At 48.4% G+C, this 19,114-nt stretch overlaps 1 protein-coding gene and 1 non-coding gene across 11 annotated transcripts in view; one reads left to right on the forward strand and one right to left on the reverse strand.

Moving 5' to 3' along the window:
• LOC131750062 (uncharacterized) overlaps positions 1 to 19,114 on the reverse strand; it is a 99,190-nt gene that overhangs the window by 46,005 nt on the left and 34,071 nt on the right. The gene's annotated exons all lie outside the window — the stretch shown is intronic.
• Positions 11,976 to 19,114, forward strand: part of RASSF4 (Ras association domain family member 4) — a 35,082-nt gene continuing 27,943 nt past the window's right edge. Inside the window, exon 1 of one of the 4 annotated variants that reach the window (XM_059052349.2) lies at positions 11,976 to 12,810. The gene's annotated coding sequence lies outside the window, so the exon portion shown is untranslated. The remainder of the gene's footprint in view (positions 12,811 to 19,114) is intronic. The other 3 variants (XM_067025135.1, XM_059052348.2, XM_067025134.1) reach the window with 3 other exon arrangements.

The raw sequence follows: 19,114 nt of genomic DNA on the forward strand, positions 1-19,114 counted from the left end.
GAGAGTGTCCCCCGAGCTCCTTGCACTGCCAGTCCAGAAGTCTTGCTCCTAATTTTTTGTGCCATGACCATGAAGAAATGGGATGCATTGATGAGAACTTTGACCATCAAGTGCACAAGATGTAGGCTGGAGCCCTAGATCTGCTTTTCACCAGCTATGTGGCCAGAGCTCGTGTAACCCTTCTGAGCCTCCACTTCTCCATTTGTGAAAAGGAAATAATAAAAGTACCTACCTCCAAGAATTGACTGAGAGTTAAATATTATGATAGAAGTGAAGTAAAGCACCTGGTTGCTGGCAGGGACTCAGTAAACATCAGCTCCCACGCCCTCCTGGTCCTTGAGTGTTCCTTTTTTGGAATGCGGGAGCCTACAGCCATTCTGGAATCTTTTGCCAGCTCCTTTCTGCAGGCTGCATGTTATTGTCTCGAAGTCCCACCTACCCTCTCAGCTCAGCCTGGAGCCAAAACCTTGCCAATGGTATATATGTCCTGGGAACAAACTTGAGCCTCTTTTCCTGGTGTTCTACCCCATTCCACACCTCACTGATCTCTCAAAGGAAACATACTATTTGATATATCCAAATGGGAGAACCTCTTGCACCATCCCCTGCCTGCACAAAATTTCAAGCTTTCTCTGCAAACTGGTCAGTCATCCAGCCTGCACCTTCCCCTCAAAACCCTGGGATAAGCTGGAGATTAGAGCTGCTGTCCTGTCGATGGCAGGAAAAACTACTGCTCTTGGGAGACAAAGAGGGACTGTCCCCATTGGCTGGATAGGGGCTGCCCCCATGCGATCTGCCTGGCTGGTTATTTTATCATTGTCTGGAGAAGAAGGAAGACCTTTGCACAGGAGAGAAGTGGAATTCAGAGAAGCCAAGTTTCATTTCAGTGGAGCATTATGCTGTGAGTTTCACATTATGATAAGGGTGAAGACACTTTATAAAAAGAAGCTTCCAGGAGGCCAGGAGAATGGTCCCACTGGGCTCTGCTGAGATTTGGGGCCTTGGGTCATTCCTCATATGTAACGTGAGAGAATGAGGTCATCTCTAAGGGTCCTGCCAGCTCCAAGCCTCAGGGATGCCCAGCTGGGCACATTAACAGGGAGTACGTGCCCAGACTTCAGAGCAGGTCCAAGGAAAATCCAATATTGAGTCTAAAGATAGGCTGTGTGGTTTTTGTTGTTGTTGTTTTTTAACAGCATGATCATCCAGGAAATTTGTACAACCTCTTAAGACAGAGGTCTGGGGCAGCTGGGAGCATTAGAACTGTGGGAGTGCACTGACGTATACTGGGGCAGGTGCAAGAGCCCACCCAATGAAATGTTTACCACCTAATGGATATTGAAAGGCTTTGTGAGTCTCAAATCAAATTCCTTTTTGAAGAGAAGATGACAAGTAAATAGGCAATGCCTGTGATGATTCATTTGTCCCTAAACAGCTGCTTCTGTCTGAGGCTGAGCATGGTACACAGTGGGGATAAGGGGCCTGAAGCCCACTATCGCTTCAGTATCCAGTTTCCAGGAAACTCGGTGAGATATTTGCAGCTCCCAATCGCGGGTTCCTCTTTCCAAAGTGGAACACATCTCTCTTTTCGATCAGCAGCACCAGTATAAACTTAGAGAGTAGGTTGCTAGGGACAAGAGTTCATTTAACTCAACAAATATTCATTAAACTCTTCCTGGTGGGCCAGGCACTATGCAAGGTGCTGGGTTAAAGGGGTGAGTCAAGCTTACTGTCTGACCCCATAGATGGAAGTGTGGCTGACATGAGGCAGATATAAGCGTTACAATGAAATTGCAGACAATGTGCCACGAGAGATGAATTCAGAGGGAGACCTAGGAAAGTAGATTTGTGTTGAGCTTCAAAAGAAGGACTAGAATATTACCAGGTATGTAATTGTCTATCCTGGGACAAGGGAAACATGGCAAAGTCCATCAGAATCTGAAGCCAGCCGATGTGTTCTCCATACATAACAAAGAAGATTTTTGTGCAGTACGAAAAGCGTAAGGCAGAGAGCCCTATCAACAACAAAGACAATAACAAACAATGGACAGAAGCGAGACCTGAGTGTGTGCGGGGCATTCAGTGCTTTGCAGGTGCATCTCCTCTAATCCTCACAGCCTATGAAGCAGGGTCTTTTACAATTACATGTCACAGGGCTTCCCTGGTGGCGCAGTGGTTGAGAGTCTGCCTGCCGATGCAGGGGACGTGGGTTCGTGCCCCGGTCCGGGAAGATCCCACATGCCGCGTAGCGGCTGGGCCCGTGAGCCATGGCCGCTAAGCCTGCGCGTCCAGAGCCTGTGCTCCGCAACGGGAGAGGCCACAACAGTGATAGGCCTGTGTACCGCAAAACAAACAAACAATTACATGTCGCAAATGGGAAATCATAGCACGGAGAATTTAGTAACTTGCACACTGGCTCACAGCTAAAAAGCCGTAGAGCCAGTATTCATTCCAGACCTTGAAATTCTTTATTTTTTTTTCATTTTTATTTTTGGCTGTGTTGGGTCTTCATTGCTGCGCGCAGGCTTTGTCTACTTGCGGCGAGGAGGGGGTACTCTTCGATGCAGTGCGCGGGCTTCTCATTGCAGTGGCTTCTCTTGTTGTGGAGCGTGGGCTCAGTAGTTGTGGCTCATGGGCCCTAGAGTGCAGGCTCAGTAGTTGTGATGCACGGGCTTAGTTGCTCCGCGGCATGTGGGATCTTCCGGACCAGGGCTCGAACCCGTGTTCCCTGCATTGGCAGGCGGATTCTTAACCACTGCGCCACCAGGGAAGTCTCTGGAACCGAAATTCTTAATGCCATCAGGAGAACAAAGTCTTACATTGTCCACAGACCTCATCAGCCCATTGCCTTAACCACGCCCCTTCCCCTGGGCCTCTCTCCCTTGTGTTTTGAAAGAGAATGGTGTTGACCAAATGACCCTAAAGTGCTTGACATCTAAGTCATCTGAGACTGATTTTTCTCAGGGGTGGATGGAGAGGAGGAAAAGAACAGGGAGGGAGAAAGTTTAGGGAGCTAGCTTAGGTGGGACAAGGTAGAAAACCTTGTCGGCACTGAGGCTGTGACTGTGTTTACTCCATTTTTCATCCTGTGTTTACTCCATTTTTCACCCTGTGTTTGCATGCCCACAAGCAGTTTCTATTCTAAGCATTAAACCCTCCCACCCCAACACAGAGAGAGCCTGAGCAGTGCCTGACTCCTGCCCCCGGCACGGTCAGTGCCCTGTGGCTCACCCTGCCGGAGGCCTGGCGCCTTTGGGGTTTTCCCTGGTGGCTGATGGGCCTGAGCCAAGCCTGGGAGCTGTGCCAAGCCCCACCTCCATGCCCAGGACAAAACTCCCAGCCTCAGCGGGGTCTCCCCTGCCATGCAGGGGAAGTGACAAAGTAAACATCTCTTTGACACTTAGGCAGACAGCATCACCACGCAGGCTACCCCCTGGCTTCCCTCCAGAGGCCCGGGGATCCTGTCACCTCTGCTTGCTGTGCTCCAGTCCCTGGGGCTTATGAAAAAGGTCAGCAGAGAGACACCAGCCAGCACAACCTCCCAAAGCCCTCTTGCTCCCCTGAGCCCAGAGCCCCCTGGCTAAGGCGCCCCAGCAGCTGGTGGGAGGTCTTTCTGGCCTCAGGACCCCATGGCCACTCTTCATTTCTCCACGGACCTTTTCAGTTCCCATTTCTCTGGCTTGGGCAGCTCACAGCCAGGCCACTTTTCTCTAGCCAGGGTCCTCTCCCAGTTACTCAGAGCCTCCACCCCACCTACTCGGTGCTCAACGGAGGCCAGTACTCTCCTGAACTTCTCTCCATCTGTTGTCCTCCCCCTCCCCCTTCAGGCCTGGCTCACTCATCACAAGGCAGTGACTTTGCCCCCTGGGACGGGCTGGCCTTGTCTGCTGGGGCTTTGCAGTCAGGGCAGGCATTGCCGGACTTCTTCCCAGGGGCACTGTAGATCCCTTGCTTGCTGGTAAAGCCTGGATTTTCACAGCTGATCTATCTTCCTCCCCTCGGCCAGCCATGTACTTCACCCTGCCAGTCACAAGGGTCCATCCTCCGCAGCGCACCCATACCCCACTGCTGGACAGCAAGAAGTGAGAGGGGGATGGCCCAGTACCTTCTGGAAAAGGTTTCCTTGCTACTAAAATGACCCTGACTTGATGACACCCTTCCTCTCCTTCATTTGAATATGGTCATGACTGCTGAGAAATAGAGGAACCATTTGCAAATATGAGGGGGAACTTAACCAATATGCTGAGGATGAGTGCAGAGATGGAAAGAACTTGGGTCCTTGAAAACGTCTTTGAGACACTGACTTAACCAACCATGGAACTACCCATCTTGGGGGCTTTTTACTGTGTGAGATAATAAAATCCCCTTTGTTGGGTTTTTTTGTGTGTGTGTGTGTGGTATACGGGCCTCTCACTGTTGCGGCCTCTCCCATTGCGGAGCAGGGGGTCTGGACGCACAGGCCCAGCGGCCATGGGTCATGGGCCCAGCCGCTCTGCAGCATGCGGATCTTACCGGACCGGGGCACGAACCCGTGTCCCCTGCATCGGCACGCGGACTCTCAACCACTGCGCCACCAGGGAAGCCCTGTTTGGGTTTTTTATTCCTCACAGATGAAAGCATCCCATGTTAGAGTGTAACTTACCCACACCCTTTGCCAGGTTTTGCATAAAGAAAATGTCCTATATCAACCCCAAATCTTTCTTTACCCGTGGACCAAATCAGGCCCTCTGCCTGCTTTGGTAAATAAAGTTTTACTGGAACACAGCCATGCCATTCGTTTACAGATTTGTCTATGGCTGCATCTGCTTGAGTAGTTGCAAGAAAGACAACATGGTCTACAAATAAGAAAATATTTACTATCTGGCCAACCCCTAATTTATATTCAGTAGGCCAATAGAGAAGCAAAAGTTCCTCAAAAAATTGTCACAGATTATATATAGGTACATGAAAACATGAAATCCCTAGGAAAGGAGGCACTGTCGCATCCTATAGTGTCTCAAATGCCAAGCATCAGGCCACAACCTGCTATAGAGTCTGTCCCGAGAAGGACATGAGGTGATACAAGCTGTTGGTCAAACTCACGGGTTGTGATGGTTAATTTTCTGCATCCACTTGGCTAAGCCATGGTGCCCAACTGTCTGGTCAAACACAAGCCTAGACGTTGCTGTGAAGGTATTTTTTTTACATGGGATTAACATCTAAATCAGGAGACTTTGAGTTAAGCAGATTTCCCTCCATAATGTGGATGGGTCTCATCCAATCTTCAGGCCTTAAGGGAGCTTTAAGAGCAAAGCCTGAGGTTTCCTGAGGAAGAAACAATTCTGCTTCAAGACTGCAACATAGAAACCCTGACTGAGTTTCCAGCCTGCTGGTCTGCAACTTTCAGACTCAAGCCTGCTACATCAACTCTCACCTGAATCTCCAGCCAGCTGGCCTTTCCAAAAGATTTTGGACCTGTCAGGCCCCACATTCACATGAGCCAATTCCTTTAAATCAATCAATCAATCTCTCATCTCTACCTATCATGATAGGGTATATAATAAATATAATATAATGTAATATAATATAATATAATAATATAATATATATTTCCTATTGGTCTGCTTCTCTTAAGAACCCTATTACACTGGTCACTCTAATTCTGTCCCATCTGTAAGGCTGACATCTTAATTATTACAATAAGAGACAGTTTTCAAAGTGAAGAGCCAGAAGTGATTCCCAGTGGACACAAAATTTAAGAATTTTAGTAATTATATGGCACCATCCTTTCTTAAACACCCAGGACCTTAGTTTATAGTTACAGATTTGGGGAAGGAAACTTAGGAATGGACAGCCTCTGTCACACCAGGGGCTAAACAGAGGTGGCTTTGATGGCAGGTTCAGAGGTAAGGTCAACTCAGCTGAAATATCTTTTTAAACCCAGGGTTTACAGGTCAAGTCTGGCCAGCTTGCACCTTCCCCACTGGGGATGTTTTACATTCCTCGGGAAGCTGCATACTTAGAAGAAGAGGTAGAGGAGGCCGCTCTTCCCTCCAGGACACAGTAGCAGCCACATTCTCTAGCTGGTGAGTCTCCCCAAAGTGCCTGAGGAAGATCATTTTGAAATTCACAACCCAGGAGCTGGACAAAGGGCCCTTGTTTGTCAAATGCTTTGTGCTCTCTCAAGGTTCCTTTCTTTTCCATCTAGATGGTCTCCACTTCCTTTGGCTGCTTAATATCCTGGCTTGAGGCAAGGTCTTAACACTTCTTACTTCTCAGCCTTGAGTATCAGTCAGTATCTTCCTATTCATAGAAATTCTGGCTCCTAAGCAACACCAGACTCTGTGTGGAGGGAAAGCCTTACTGAAGACATTCTCCTTTGAGAAGAAGCCTTGTCCTGTAAATCCTCCTGCCCTTGTACTGTTTCATGACCAGCCTCTGTGTCCAGTAAATAGTCTTGCTCTTTGCTAAATGAATCAGAATGTTAAAAAAACATGAAGTCATTTTCTACTATTAAAATCATACTTACAATGAAAATGCAGTTTGCTCAGGAATTTTGCATTGCCAGTTATTTTCATCTTATTTTTAAGATGTTTTTAACTCATGGCCATTACAATATCCATTCATAATAATCGACTTTCTAGCAGCCCTACATTGTCAGCATCCTCCAGGGGCATAGCCACATAGAAGGTGGAAGAACATATGAAATGCAGGTGAGTGGGGAGGTGACACAGGTCTGGGGGAGGCACAGGAAGGCAGGGAAAATCCAAGGAAGTGGAGAGATGTCCTTTCCCTAGCCTTCTGATTTGTACTGTTGGATGAACCAAAAAAAAGGTATGTATGTCCAGTGTCAGGAAGATAGGGAGGAGGGGGTGAAGAGAAAGATCTTTGACTTATCAACAAAACAGACCTGTTTTCTGTTCTCTGTCTGTAGATGTTCATGCCATCCTTGTCCTCACACATTTTTTTCGAGCAGATCTGGGGCCAAGTTACATCCTCTTCTCTGGACCAAGTGGAGAAGGGACTTGAGATAAGCTATTATTCTTCCCCAGAAGGAAGTTTCAGCAGCAGTCTTTAGCTATATCACCTTTTAAAGCAAACTCTCTTCCTCCTAGGAAACCCAGTGCCTAAGTACTTATTAGTTCTGCAGAATGGGATACAAAAGGTTTTCCAAAGCATAACTTAAAGGACAAACAATATGTTAAGTGTGTGTGTGTGTGTGTGTGTGTGTGTGTGTGTGTGTGCGCGCGCGCTCACACAGGCGCACATGCATGCCTGTTTAAGGAGAAGGCACTTATATGGCATATATCATTGAAATTTATGTCCATTTGGAGAATAAATTCTCATTGCCAGCCCACCTCTGGAATGGGTTGCAGAATTCCATATATTAACCTGAAGTCATCATATTTATGCTAACAAATGGAGTTAATGAAAACCATTTCACATAGGAAAGTAAGGTAGATGGTATGCAAATAATTTGAGAAATCATCTGAAAACTGATGGCAAATCCTGCTGCATGTTAAGATCATGCAATGGGATGACCTTACTACTCAAGGATTCCACCAAAACGAATGGTGCAAGAAGCATTCTGTAAATGGCCTCTTCCTCCTGACGGGTTTAATAAAACAGAGCCCATTAAAGATAAAGAAAAGCTGCTTGGTTTAAATCGGATATTACAGATCTCAATCGAGTACAATCATCCAATTGTTTTCTAAAGAATATACATTCAGAACCTGCAGACTTTTTCAAAAATTGCTTTAAAAACTCTCTTGTTCAGAATCTTATGTTGGAGAGAGTAAAGGGGAAAAATCATACAAAGTCATCCATAAAAGACTTTAAGCAATTAACCAGTAATTTTAATTGAAACTCCCCTTTACTGTTTTAAGGGAATGGCCTTGAAAATCATCTTCATTATTAATTATTATTTATGTTAAAATACATAAGCCTATTTTTCCTTCAAGACACAGAGAAATCTAAATTGCATCTCAACAACATGGGATTATACCGAGTCATTTCCATGACTTGCCTCTCAAAGCACCAGAGGGAAGAAGGCAACTTCTCAGTCTTCTTGGAACGGTGCCCTACTGCCAAGAAGCTTCAAGCAAAAGCTGAGCAGAGCACCCTGCCCCAGGGGCAGCCTTACCTGATGCAAGAAGTCACATGTGTTTGATCAGACTCAGGCTCCTTTCCATTTCCACACTTACAAATCAAATATAAGTTTATTCTCTGTGGCTCTTTCTTAGCTAAAAATGTTGGATCATGAGTGCTCCCATTTGGCTTTTTATGGATCTTACAAGTCAGTCTGGACTGTTCACAAAATAATAACTTTTCTAAAGACTTTCTGATGCAGGAATGCTATAAAAAATGAGACTGCCCAAGATTACAGGATAATGCTCTATTCCTTTAATGGACTCCCAAAGGCCCCCTTTATTGGGGTGATGCCCTGGGGGAAGTAGTCTTGCAGAAAATTCTGTGGCCCCAGCTTCCCTGAGGCCTGATCTTCCCATAGAGGTACATATTGTTCTATTGTCATTCTCTGGTGGCACAAACATGACCCCCAGGGCCACCAGGGGGCAAACCCAGATTCTATGTCCCCTTGGATGGGGTAATGAGCCCCCCTAAGTCTGTTTTCTTACCTGAATCTTGCAGAAAGGAAAAAAAAAATCTGTCCTACAGCAAATGTTGATTAAACACCTTGACATTCCAGGCAGAGTCAATATCTAAGGAAACAGATATAATCTCCTTCTGTCAAGGAGCTCATGATAAAAGAAATGAAATACACGGTGTGCCAGAAAATAGTATGCATGGGCCAGGGATGGGCATTTTAGATAGTGGGAAGACATCAAAGCAAAGCAATTTGTGTGTAAAACCTGAAAGAGATGAAGGAGTGAGTCCATGCAGATGTTTGAAGGGAAAGCTTTCCAGGCTGGGGGAATAGTATGTGCAAAGGCCGTGAGGTGGGAGTGGGCCTGGTATCTGGGAAGACAAGTGTGGTCAGAACAAAGAGATGGAGGAGAAGTGGGAGGAGATGAGGTCAGAGAGGCAATAAAAGGGGCAAGATCATCTAGGGGCAAAAGTGAAAGGTAGCAAACTATAGCCCATGGGACACATCCTATCCTGTTTTGTTAATAGTTTTATTGGAACCTCAGCCATGCCCTTTGATTTGCTTGTTATCTATGGATGCTTTCGAACCACAACAGCAGAGCTAAGTAGCTGCAACACAGAGCACTTAACCCACAAAGCCTAAAATATTTACTCTCTGGCCCTATATAGAAAAGACTTAACCAACCTCTGGCTTAAACCAATAGTGGTTTATTTTTCTCCATGGCAGGAAGTCTAGAGTAGGCAGTGAAGGCATTATGCAGCAACTCCATGATGTTAATAAAGACCTAGACTTCTTTTATCTTTGTGCTCCCCTAGCTTTAGTATGTGCACATGTTGTATCATAACCTCAAAATGGCTGCCAATGCTCCAGACATTACACATTTTCCACATTTGAGACAGAAAAGCAGGGAAAGGGGGTATCTATCTGACCCTTCTATCAGGAAAGCAAAAGTTGTCTTCACTCTCCCCCAGCACACTTTTCCCTATCTCTTGGCCCAGAATTGGGTCATGTGACCACTTATAGCTTCAAAGGAAGCTGAGAAAGCCATGAAAAAGATTGTCAAGACTGACTTAGACACTAGCTTTCAACCTTTTTTGACTGTGGCCCACAGTGAGAAACACATTTTATATCACAGCCTAATACACATAAATGAAACATAGTGCAAACAAAAGTTTCACAAGACACAACTTACGTTTACTATGTGTGCTATACACTGATATTTTCTTTTTTTTTTAATACTAGTCAAATCACCTACTAACTTAATTTCATGATACACTGCTGGGTTGTAAGTACAGTGTGAAAAATACAAGTTGTCATGATCCTTCACCAGGGAGTGGCACATTGCTGCTCCAAACACATTGTTCACTCTTGCTCTCTCCCTCTCTGTCTCTCTGTCTCCCTCTCAACTTTTTTTTTTTAAGTATTGTTGATTCACAATGTTGTGTTAGTTTCTGGTATACAGCAAAGTGATTCAGTTTTATATATATATATATATATATATATACTTTTTCATATTCTTTTCCATTATGGTTTATCACAGGATATTGAATATAGTTCCCTGTGCTATACAATTGGACCTGGTTGTTTATCCATTCTATATATAATAGTTTGCATCTGCTAATCCCAAACTCCCAGTCCATCCCTCCTCTATGCCCCCTTCCCCTTGGCAGCCACAAGTCTGTTCTCTATGTCTGTGAGTCTGTTTCTATTTCATAGGTAAGTTCATTTGTGTCATATTTTAGATTTCACATGTCAGTGATATCATATGGTATTTGCTTTCTCTTTCTGACTTACATCACTTAGTATGATAATCTCTAGGTCCATCCATGTAGCTACAAATGGCATTATTTCATTCTTCTTTAATGGCTGAGTAATATTCCATTGTATATATTTACCACATCTTCTTTATCCATTCATCTGTCCATGGACATTTAGGTTGTTTCCATGTCTTGGCTACTGTAAATAGTGCTGCTGTGAACACTGGGTTCATATCTTTTCGAATTCTAGTTTTCTCCAAATTACTGGATCACATGGCAACTCTATTTTTAGTTTTTTGAGGAACCTCCATACTGTTCTCCATAGTGGCTGCATCAACTTTCCTTTCTTTTCCTTTCCTTTCCTTCCTTTCTCTCTTTCTTTTTTCCAAAGAAGGGAATGGGTACTGGGTTGGCAACTAACTGTATACACAATACCCACCATAAGTGAGATGCGGGTCAAATACAGTTTCATTGAATACTGAAGGAAAAGGTGATTCTCCTTCTGAAGGTACTTAACGATGGACACTCGTGGTCCATGTGAAATGCAGGTAGTAACACCCAACTCCCCAGGAATGTTGAGGGAATTATGTGGGATCCCTGCTGTAAAGCACCTAGCCGAGTGCCTGACACACAGTGGGAGTGCAGGACACATCAGGTCGCTTCCTCAAAGCCAATCATCACTCCAAGCTAGTCCTGACCCTGATGATAACATCAGCTTGACCCACACTCTCAGGTGCTGGAGGGTGCCAGGGAAATTGTATCTTACCTGGGTGCTATGTTTACTTATCCTATTGGGCATGAATGAATGCTCAGAGGTTGAGGACTATGTTGAATTTTACTTACTGTTAAAAACAAAACAAAACAAAACTTTTTGAAGCACCCAATTTTTGTCCTCAGCTTTGAGGATCAGACCTTTGGGCTATGCAGGAGTGGAGGTCCCCAACCACTGGGATGCCCTGAGCTGGCAGAGGATGGGCCACTCTTCACGAATTCATGTAAAGGCAGAGCTGAAAGATCCCTGCCTGGCCTGGTCATCTTTAGCTCCCTCATTTTTACAGGTAGGGAAACTGAGGCCAGAGCGATTGCAACATGGCAAGGTCATGCAGGAAGTAGATGGTAGAGACCAATCTCTTTACCCCAAATCCAGCAGCCCTAACAACAACACTTAGCCCAGCCTGTCTCAAGTGGGGGCCGGGGGCTCAAAGACTCAAATCCCAGGCTGATTTTTGCCTATGTGGGCACCTGCATTTTTCTAAAATGTCCATATCTGATTCTAAAATGGCCATGTGACTCTAAAAAGATTAGGAACCACAGATTGAATGAAAGAAAAATGATTCATGTTGGGGTGAGGGAAGGGGAAGTCCCGAGGTCAGTACTGGGATAGTGATATAAAACAGAAATTGCAACTGTTTCCGTCAACCCCTTCCCCTTCCCTGCCACCCCACACCCCAGAATCACTGAACTGTTCTGAGTTCCCCAAAAGGCCTGTGCTCTTCAGTCCCCTCTGCCTCTGCAAAGGCAAATCCTCCTCCAGCAGGCGGTAACCGAGAGGATCTGATTTCTTTTTTTTTTAACAAATGAGATTATTTATATATATATTTATTTATTTATTCATTTATTTATTTATTACTGCATTGGGTCTAAACTTGCTGTGCGCGGCCTTTCTCTAGTTGCAGCGAGCGGGGGTTACTCTTCGTTGTGGTGCGCGGGCTTCTCATTGCAGTGGCTTCTCTTGTTGCCACGCACAGGTTCTAGGGTGCGTGGGCTTCACAGCTGTGGCACGCGGGCTCAGTAGTTGTGGCGCACGGGCTTGGTTGCTCCGCCGCATGTGGGATCTTCCCCGAACAGGGATCGGACCCGTGTCCCTCACATTGGCAGGCAGATTCTTAACCACTGTGCCATCAGGGAAGTCCAGGGTCTGGCTTCTTAAATGGAGTGGAGCTCTGAGAGGCCACAGCGAGCAAACAGCCGGACTGCACACAGGTGGCCCTTGAGCAAAAACTAACATCGCTCAGGTTCTGCTGATAACCTCCTCTTTCGTGACAGGCACACTAGTAATTGCGGGGCCCGCACAGCGACCTTTGTTGGAAACCCAAGGGTGTCCTTTCCCCCCCCCCCAAGGTCCCTGGCCTTGTTCTGCATACCGGACCCTCCCGACCGAGTCGCGGCTGCTTCCTCCGCGAATATCCAGGCGCCCTCTGTGTAGTCCGGGGACACCCCGCAAAGCAGACGCCCCAAATCTTCCCCGAGGCCCCTCAAACACCGCCTGCAGCCGACCCTCCCCGTGGTGCCCGGGCCTGGGCGGGCCGCACAAGGTGACGTGACGCCATTGGCCGGCGCGGGGCGAGGGGCGGGGAGGGGCGGGCCTGACGCTCCAAGCCCCCGAGCAGTAGGCGTTGCGGATGCGTCTCCGGTGACTGCGAGGGCAAGGCACCAGCAGCGGCTTCTGGACAGCGCGATGAGTGGACGGTGAGTGATGAACGGGCGAGAGAGTTCGGGGCGTCCACGGAGCGCCGACCTCCGCCCACCGCCCGAGCCCAGGACCTTCCCCAGTCAGGGGCTCCGGAATCTGGGCACGGGTGCCCTTGGCTGCCGCGTGCAAAGTCCCCTCCCTCTGCCAGCCTGGCGTATTGCGGGCCTCGGGCCCAAGGCTGAGAGTGAGTACTGCGCCAGGCACCTCCTCCAAGGAGAGGGCACTTTAGAAGCTAAAACCTGAGCACAGCAGGTGTGTGCGCGGCAGCAGGCTACATCTTTGCCCACCTTGTCTCTCATCTTGGCCAATGTCCTAGAAGCATTGATCTTAGAATTGGGGGGAGAGGCTCGAAGTGCCTCTGGCACAATTCTCAGATTTCATGGATGGAAGACCATGAACACCAAGATAATAGCAGAAGCAGGGCCTCACAATTGCTATTTATAGAGGATTTGCCTTGTTCCCAGACCCGTGCTAAGAGCTTTAGCATAATATGCCACCTACTTCTCACAGCCTTGATACTTTCATTATCCCTATTTTCAGATGAGAAAACTGAGCCTTTAAGAGTTATGGAATTGTCCCGATTTACCCAGATGAGTCAGTGGTGGAGTCAGGATTTTAACCCAGGGCTTGTAGTGCCAGGTCTCATTCATTTCACCCACTGACTTCAGAGCTCACCCTGCCAGCCACTCGCTCGCCCCCGTGCTCCTGACTGTCCTGCACTTCCCACTCCAGACAAATGCCTTTGTTTTTATTCATCTGGCACAGGCCTGGGGGAGTGAGGGCCTTCTCCAGGATCAGTGCCAGGCCAGTGCCAGTGTTTTCTTGAAACACTGAAAAGAGAGCTGTGAGTAATCCCACTTCACAGAGGAATTAAATAGGGTCACAACAGGTGCGGGCTGGGATTCTGGAATTTTAGCCCAAGCAGATTGGACTCCAAAGCCATGTACTTGGACTTGCAGGAAGGATCCTCACTGGCTTCTCTCTAGTTTAACTGCTCACGGCACAATCAAGATTTGTTGCCAGAAGCCATGAGTAAATGTTAACTACAACTAAAATGCCGATCTGCCTGCCCACCCCTGGTCCCCTGAGTAATTACTGAGCTGCTGCCAGCAGGGTGGGAGGTGCAGGGGGGCGGCGTGGGGGGTACTGGGGAGGGAGAGGAGAGGAAGGGGGAAGGGAGAGAAGAGAAGATGAATGCCTTAAACCTACGTCAAAAAATTGCTGGCTAAGAAGTTGTAATGGGGTGTGTTTCAACACTGTCGGTACGTTTTCATTAGTTTTTGTCATTATTACCTCTGTGTGTAGTACCTGTGGTTCGAGACTTTACAGGGAAACTGAGATAGAGGCCACAGATGAAAGGTCAGTGTGAAAGCCAGGAGGTGGGACCATATTTCCACCATGAGACTCCAGCAAGTGGCCTGGAGGTCGAGAACAGAGTGAAGTCCAGGGTACTCCCGGGTGAGGGTCAGCTGGACAATGACCCATAACAACAGAACCTGAACAGAACTCAAGCATGTGTTATAGCTCAGGTCCTGTAAATGCAAAGGCTCAAAGGGGAGACTGATTACCAGAAAGCACTCTGGACTTGACCCTGGTTTTGAGAGTGAACTCAGCCGGATGTTGTGGATGTTGTGGCTCACAGACGCTCCTGCTGAGGACTATCATTCTCTCTGAGTCCCAGGTTCCCACCTCCAGAGCCTCACTGTCTCTCTGGAGACCCTGACTGCCACTGTGACCTCTACTGGGAACTTCTGTTTATCATGGGTGAACTGCATATGAGGCCCATCTTACCTGTCTCCTCATTCGCCTTCACAGCAGTTAGTGATTCAGCTAATGAGGAACCTGAGGTTCAGAGAGGGAAAGGGACTAGCCTAAGGCCACACAGCTAAAGAATCCCAGAGCAGAGCTTTAAACCCAGATCCTTGCAAAGGCTGGTGGTTATTGTCTCACAGAGTGCACTGAAGAAAATATTTTCAAATTGTTTTAAAATAAATCAAAATCAAATAGGAAATGGCTGCACTTCCCGAAGCTTCTGCAGTTTTGTCACTCTTGTTAAAGGGGAGCTTGCAGTTTGCTCAGTCTCCTTTTCTGGCTGTCTGACCTCCTTCCCCAGGATGCACTGCTTAGAGAGATTTGGAACCCCCTTCCCTTGCCTTGCCTGACCTTGGGTGGTGGAGTCGAGGATGTCATACAGCCCCATAGCTTGCAAAGAGCTAGGAAGAGACCTAAAGACATTCTGATCCAGCTGCCAGTACAATCCTGGCTAAACTGAGGTCTGAGAGATGTCAGAACACATTGCAGTCACGTGCCAAGCTGATACCCCAGTGAAGCTCATACCCAGACTTCTCTCTAGTATGCCCCTTTGCCTCCTCTCCCTTGCTGTGACACATTTCAGCAGAAGTTCTTAACCTGGGACCTGCAGACCCAGGAGCACCTGAGCAGGGCCTTACTGATCCTCCTGCAATGGTGTGCAAATTCAGTGTGTGTATGTGTGCACATGCATGCACACACGGGCATTTTTCTGGAGACAGTGTGTTAAGCTTTCAGGAGACTCCAGAGGGCTCCATGACCCAGAATATTCTGAGCCGAACCATGTCTCACAGGAAACCATCTCCAGCAGCTGCACGCAGCACACAGGTCTGGTGCAGTGGGTAGCACTGGCTGGGGGGAATGGGAGGACGTGGGGGACGAGGAGGGGCAGCCATTTTGAGCGCCCAGTGCAGCCCTGCAGCAGCTGGCACTTGGCTCGGAGGGCCTGCACCTCTGGCTCCAGGCCATTGGGATATTAACCAGTGGTCATTCTGAGTACCTGTTTGGCCCAAAAAGCATAGCTGAGAGGATTCCTTTATTCCTAAATCTCTTCTTCCATAGGCAAGAGCTAAGCCCAGTCTGGGGAGGGAGAATCCCGCGGGGCCAGGGAATATGTATGTAAGGGGGAGCAGGAGGATTGGAAATGCTTTCTTGCCGCAGCGTGCCAGGCCTTGAAAGCAAGGGCAGAAGCCAGAGACCTGGCTGCAGGGGTCTGGGTGCAGCACCGCCTCTAGGTGGCAACTGTCAGAAAGCTGTGAGGAGGGCCAACCTGCCTGGATGCAGAGGGCCGGGCTCTTCAGAGGAAGAGAAATGGTGTCAGGGGGCCTGGTGCTGGGATAGGCTCAGGGAGAGTGTTGGTGGAAGCCCAGGACCTCGGGGGTGGGGAGGATACAGTAAAGGTGAGCTGGGGTCAGGGGGTAGACCGAGGGGAAGGCGGCGAGTGGAGGTGCTGGGTGGCTCTGCAGCTGCCGTTCCTGCTCTCCCTCGACTCCAGCTGGACTGTGCACAACGTCTCCCTGGGCTTCCAGCCACCAGGGCTGGGGCAGGGACGGTGTGGCCAAGCCCAGGGGGTGAAGGTAGAGGAGAGAGGAAGGGCAAGGACAGCAGTGTGGAAGGGGATGGAAGCTGCAGCTGCCGCGTCCCTGCCCGCCATCCGCATCCCAACAGCTGGCTTTCTCAGCCAAAATACATTGCCAAGGGGTGGCCTGTGTCTGGCCAGACCCCCTCTCAGAGGCAGCTGGTACCAGCAGGCACTACAGCTTCTTCCTTGGCCAACCTCCTGCCATTTGCCGGTTAACAGGTGCTAGCTAGGGAGGACCCATTTAAAGGTTCGTTGTTTTCTGCGCCACCTTCCTGTTGGCCCTGGCTGGCATTGGAAAGTTGCAGCCACGGGCTGCAGAGTAGGAGACTCAGGCTTCACAGGAATGCATGGCAGTGTCACCAGCACCTGCCCTTTCCCTAGGAACCTCCTACCTCCTTCTGGTCTGAGCAGCCGGGGGGGGGGGGGCTGAGAGGCTCCCAGCTGTGCCCCACATGCTCCGTCCTCTTTCTTTGACTTGCATGTCACGGTCTTTACATATTTGATTTTAATCCTGCCTGAAGAAGAACTTCAGAGTCATAATTTTATAAGATGTTAGAACAGAGGTTACCAAGCACTCAGATTTCACAGACCTCCTCAGAACATTTTAATTTGGATGCTGATCCATCTTCCATTTTGCCAAGTTAGAACAACAACGACCATCTATCGTTGCCACTATTTTATGAAAGAGAGGGCATTGTAGGACTAAAAAGTAGGCAGCACATCGTCTTGAAATAAAAGGCTTTCGAATGCAGTGGATGTAGCTTCATAAAAACGCCACTGCATTAGCTTTCTTTTTCTGCTTCTGCCGTTAGCCAGTAGGAAGTGGGCTGTAGTGATGGCCTGAGGAGCCGCAGAGCTGCCTTCTCCCATAATAACCAGCTCCATGACCCCGAAAGAGGAAAGATGGGCCGCAGCTTTAAAGGCTTCATTGTCCTTTGTCCCAAACCAAAGGCCAGGGACAATAGCGAGGGCAGGCAGCGGGCCCACTGTCCTCAGCAGCCCCTCCTCACGGCTGGCAGAGCAGCTGCTGAAGTGGAAAGCGAAAAACAATCCACTGCCTGTTCACTGGGACAGGTAACCATGGCTGGCTTGCTGCCCTGGGGCCCCTCCTCCGGGGGACAGGGAGCCCTGGCGCAGCCTGAGTCCTCGGGTTGGGGACAGAGCCTCCTCCAGCCAGGGAAGCAAGTGTGGAGACCTGAGCTCTGTGCCCTGAGGCCTGGGGGAGGGGAGCAGGCTGGGACGAGGAAGGCTGGACTCCCCAGAGCCACAGGGCTTGGCCTGCCCAGCTGCACCTGTCACTTTGTGCTTTGCAGCCTGCGCCTGGGTGGTGGGCCAGCCCATCCTCTCCCCGACTCCTGCTTCAACCCAAGCAGCCCCGCTTTAATCCGTTTGTGTGTTAAGCTTCTCCTAGGGCTTTATTTAAAGATAAGATGGTCCTTTTTTAAAAGGTAGAAAAACACTCCACTGAAGATTCATTAAGTCCTGCCCAATGCATGAGGACAGTGAATGTTTAACGGGCGGTTTCAGGAACACGCTCCAAATGGAGAGAAATCTCAGTTGGCTTTCTTCCCGGGGTCTGTGTGCCTGCTGTCCCTCAAAGCTCTCTCATTCAGGTTACCCCTAGGATGCCTCTTAGGTACACATGCAGCTCACTTGAGAACCGGACAAGACACTGGGAGTATCAAAATCAATGAAAACCTCCTCTACCTCCAGTCGGGTAAAGGAGGCACAACAGATGCAGCGCCGGCATTGGGAGAGGAATTCTGAGAGTGACCCCAGAGCTCAGGTCTGGAACACAAGAAGATGGAGGTGTTGCCGAGTTGGGGTGGGGGGGATAGGTTACGTGAGAACCAGAGACCACGAGACTGGCTTCGGGCCACGCACATGATGGATGTCAGAGGACACAGCAGTATGTGGTTCTCTCAAAGAAGAGATTGTTTTTCTATAGAGCAAACTCTCCCCCCTGTAAGGCTCAGACCCCGCCTGGCAATTTGAAAGCGCCCTCGTTGCCTTCCCCAAGCCTTGCTTACTTATCTCCTTCCCTCACCTGGGATGGTGTACCCCATTCTCTGTCCCTGCCACATAAGCTGTTTACCCTACGAGCCACCTTCTCCTTTCACTTTGCTCTCTGCAATCCAGGACGCTTCTGCACTTTCCTCCTGATTCCCTCTGAGCTGTCTCCCCCAGCTGATATCACCCAACTCCAGCTGGAGACACTCGACCCGTTGGTCGTGTCCTTTAAATAAGCAGGCTCTTGAGGGTAAAGCATTCCAGAAGGCCATTGCGGGGAGCCTCTCCTGTGTTACTCAGCACAGTATTATCCAGAGCCCTAGGCCAAGCCACGGATGGGCTCCCTGCCACGCACCTCACCTTCAACCAGAGCAGCCCCTTTAATCTGATTTGCATAACTGTTGCATTTGAACAAAGAGTTCTACAGTTGAGAAAATTTCTAACTCATTGGAGATCAATATTCTCATTGTACAGATGGGAAAATCAAGGAAAACCCAGAGAGGAGAAAGCATGCAACTGAAGCTACACGGGTCTTTAGCAGCTCCCAGCCCAAAGCACTTTAAGAAGCATCTTCTATTAATAACTAATCACTGCTTGATATAGAGAATTCCACTTGAAAGTGTCCCTACTAAATAGAGCAAAATGGGCATATTCCCCACATGCTTTGGGAGAATGACAGTGTTATAAACGGAGTCATGTCCTGCATCAGCAGTTACACACACACACACATATACATACATATATATATTCATTTTCACTTTATTATTTACTGAATTAGTCAGGATAGCCTAGGTTATGCTGCAGTAACAAATCCCTGAAACACAGCAGAGGTTTATTTCTCTTTCCCAGTCCATAGTCGTTGTGGATTGGCAGAGGCGTCCGGTCCGCAGAAGCACTCT

This window comes from Kogia breviceps, chromosome 2, assembly GCF_026419965.1.
Source record: "Kogia breviceps isolate mKogBre1 chromosome 2, mKogBre1 haplotype 1, whole genome shotgun sequence".
In the NCBI taxonomy this organism is placed as follows: Eukaryota; Metazoa; Chordata; class Mammalia; order Artiodactyla; family Physeteridae; genus Kogia; species Kogia breviceps.